The sequence below is a fragment of the Gavialis gangeticus genome, unplaced genomic scaffold (assembly GCF_001723915.1).
Source record: "Gavialis gangeticus isolate Ggan-Ray unplaced genomic scaffold, GavGan_comp1, whole genome shotgun sequence".
NCBI classification, from domain to species: Eukaryota; Metazoa; Chordata; order Crocodylia; family Gavialidae; genus Gavialis; species Gavialis gangeticus.
In genome coordinates this window covers 91,899,899-91,903,711 of record NW_017729031.1, presented here as the reverse complement: position 1 = coordinate 91,903,711, position 3,813 = coordinate 91,899,899, and the positions used below count along the sequence as shown (strand labels likewise).

The 3,813-nt window shown below is 39.7% G+C and overlaps 1 protein-coding gene across 7 annotated transcripts in view; it reads left to right on the top strand.

Annotated features, from left to right (window-relative positions):
- Positions 1-3,813, top strand: part of HDAC4 (histone deacetylase 4) — a 481,696-nt gene that overhangs the window by 1,837 nt on the left and 476,046 nt on the right. The gene's annotated exons all lie outside the window — the stretch shown is intronic.

Sequence of the window (3,813 nt, the reverse complement as noted above, 5' to 3'; positions counted from 1 at the left end):
GCCCCTAAGCATGCAGTCCCCTGCTGGCACCTCCTGGATGCGCACCAGAATAATTTTCTCGAGTTTGCCAGTGCACTTTTTTTTCTTAGTGTTACAGAATTTAATTGCTTTCCACTTTAGGTACAGTTTTTACTTCAGTTTGCTCCCAATATCTTTAGAATGAAGAATTACGTCATGGAGTTAAAACATCACTGCTTGGAATCTGTTAGTGCAGGGCTTCCCAAAGTTTTTGTCATGGCCCAGCAGTCACAGCCGACTGTGACTAATTTCTAGTCAGCAGATGGGTAAGGATAACCCTCCACCCCGGCCGAGGGGGTGGGCCAGACCCTGTGCTGCTGCAAGCCCTGCAGAAACCATGGCTTGCTGGTCTGTGGCCACTTCTGGTCTGGTAGCTGACTGTATTGCAGACCGGCAACCGACCCGCCATGGCCTGGGGATTGAGAACCCCTTTCTTAGTGTTTGAGAAGAGGATCTCTTTCTTTTGGAACCTAGGAAAAAGCTAAGAATTGCTGTCTTCAAACTTGTGGAAGTAAAAGACTGTGTTAGCCCATACAGTGATTAAAAAAAGAATCAAGCTTGCCATTCCCGAGAGTAAAAGCTAGATATTTCTGGGTCCTTGGAGGAAAAGTTGAAGAAAAACTTTGTATTGCTGCATGGATACAGGACAGTGAATATAACACTATCAACCATACTGTAGGTTAAAGTGTTGTAGCCCAGCTTGCCCCCTATATCCAATAAAAGATATTACAAAAAAGTCTTGCCTCTTGAACATTGCTAGCAACAGCATTGATACAGGACAATGAATAGCATTGGTATCAGTAGCAATATAGCTTGAAAGGCAGATGGCCTCGTATTTGACAGCTTTCTTAAACATGTATGCACACTATCACTTTCTGCAAATAGAATTGAGTTTTTTGTGTACAATATTAATATTAGAAACAGCTGCTAATGTTAGGGAACATTTCTTTGTTCTTTAGTTACTATGCAAAGTTATCTTGCAGTGCATGTTTACCATAATGGCCAATTCTTTATTACCTTGTGACTGAAGTTATAACCTTAAACATATGAAAGACAATCATGATAGCCTGGTGAATTTGCTATCTGTATGTTCAGTAGCACTTTTTAAGCATGGTGAGGTGTGTTTTCCCACAAAAACAATCATTAAAACAAGCCCACATGCATACAAAACAAAGCATAATTTAATATTTGCTACAGATGAGTGGCTTGGGTATAGATGTTTTCTAGTTCCATTAGGAATCTTTCTACTGGCTTGATTCAATAGCAGACAGTGGTACTGGAGGACTAAATAGGGCTTCTTTTCATGACCTCTGTATTTAAGACTTAATGACCATTGTTGGTCTTTAGAAATATTACTTAAAAATCTCAGAGTACTGACTTTTTCAAATCTGAATCTGACTGGCACATTAATTGTGTCTTATAAAGGTAGAACTAAATGCAAGACAAAATGCACCAAAAAACCCCCGGGAGAATAAAAACGAATTTTCCTGATACAGTAGGCAAACCAGAGTGCTCAGTTCAAAGAGTAACCATAGTTGAATCAGTTGTAATAATGACTAGGTTAATTGTAATAATGACTAGGTTAATTGTGCTGAGTAGGACACTGAAAGATGTAAAGAAATTTTTGAGGAGGAGGGGAGTGAAAAAACGAAAATCTTTATATGTGATGGCTTTTTATAAACATACCATAAGTCGCAGGCAGGCATATTGCTAAATTAACAAGAACACAGGAAGCTGAACTGATTACAGTTTGGTGTAGAGTCCAGAGATTTCAGTATGCAATCTCATGCTATAACTTCTAGACCATGCTGCCTCCTTAGTAGTCGATAACACTTGAAATACAGATCCATGTATGCTTTGTACTTGTATGTGAAGACGCATACTAATAGTTAGGGACCTACCTAAATTGCGGCGGAAGTGCATTGTTTAGTGGCTCCTTTAATCTTGTTCTCTGCTGTACGTCCTTCCTCCCCTCACCGCTGATTGGCTAAGGGACCCTGGCAGCCCTGCTGCTTGCTCTTCATCAGGTGGAAGGCAAAAGCTGTAGCTTTAAATATGCCACGGTTTTTGCCTCCTGGCCAATCAGCAGCTAGCGGCAGGGCTGCCAGGGCCTCTCAGCCGGTCAGTGGTGGGGAAGGGGGTGCGTGGCAAGAAGAGCAAGATTAAAGGAAGCACTGTGCAGTGCAGTTCCACTGTGATTTTAGGTAGGTCCCTACTAATTGTGTGTGTGACATGCCTAGTAATACATGCTCACACAAGATGATCTGATGTGTGAGTAAGGAATTTTCCTGGGGGGTGGTAGGCCTGCCCAGTTATACTATGCTTTCAGTTCTTGAACCACTCCTAGCATTGTCATGAAGGATGCTCTTGATATCTTTTTGTTCTGGTTGGACTAAGACACTGTTTGCCCTGCAACTAAAAGGATTCCAAGTGAGTAATTGGCCTGAAACCAACAGATTTAAGTTTGAGGAAGGAAGAAACCACCATCAGATGAATTTTGAAGTGGGTATTAGATTTGCTTGCGCTTCAGAGTGTTATGATTTAAAAACTAAGGGGCTGCTTTAAATAGGGATGAGTGAGGGCATAAACAAAACTCAGAATCATTGCCATGAATATGTATTTGTCATAAGTGATTGTCTATATCCTGTGAATGATGAGGTCTTCTTTCATGAAAATCTGTTCCAAATTATCTGTATGTTTGACAAATTCCCTACATAATTACCTTCAATTATTCTTTTTAGTGCTATAAATGGAAAATGTCTAATGTATGCACTTCCAGATAGTCAAACCCTTAAAAATCCCAGCTCTTTTAAGTATATTAAGGACTGATGAGGCTTGCATTCCTAGTATTGCAACACAAGGTGTTCTCTGTTCTAGACTGTAAATATTTATCTCTTGTCAAAGCAGAGCAGTTACTACTGGGAACGGATCTGGCATGCTTAAAGGTTTTCCTTAAGGAATTTGTTTCCTTTTATTTACAGTGTTAATCGTATATTTAAATTCCACGGCCCTGATGTATAGCTCTGAGTTTTGTTCTTAATACGGGCATTGAAAACCAAGATTATCAAACAGTCTCTAAAATGAAGATAACTGTAATTTTCTGAGCTTATGCTGTAACTAGCTAACAAGTATGTAGGTGTGAAATTCCAGCAAATCTAGGAAATGGTACCAGTGTGTTACTGACTGAGAAGTGAGTTTGCAAACCATGCCACTTTGAATTGTGTTTTTCAGCAGTCAGTTCTCGGATGCGAATCAACATCTAGTAATTTCAAAGTAGTAGTAATGGGAACAGATCATAAAGCCACTTAATTCTCCCAAGTAAAGAGCCTTGCACCTATTTGCTTCTTTCAGTTCTTTGTGTAAGGTTCCTTTTCTTGATGGGAGTCTTTCAGTAATGCTCTTTATTGTCTTTTTTTTATCCATGAAATGGTCCATCACAGCAAGCCTCCTTTTTAGAGCTTATCCTTCCTGTTTGTTATCCATTCTCTGATTGGCAATGTTTAATTCATTTAAAAAAAAAAAAAAGGCTTTCTGTCCTGTTAACTGAAGCTGTGGAGAAATGTGGAAAAAACATTTTTTCCTCCCAGGAACACTTTCTGAATCTTGCAGGGATATAGGTTGTAGCCGTGTTGGTCTAAGGGCTTAAGCAGACAAGGTTCTTTTGGTAAATCTGATCATCTTTTATTAGACCATCTCAAATAATTGGAAAAATTCTTCTTTGCAAACTTTCATGTATAAATACCCTCCATTCCATCTAGGAAGAGCACACGCCAACTGCAGATGCTTCCTCAGCCT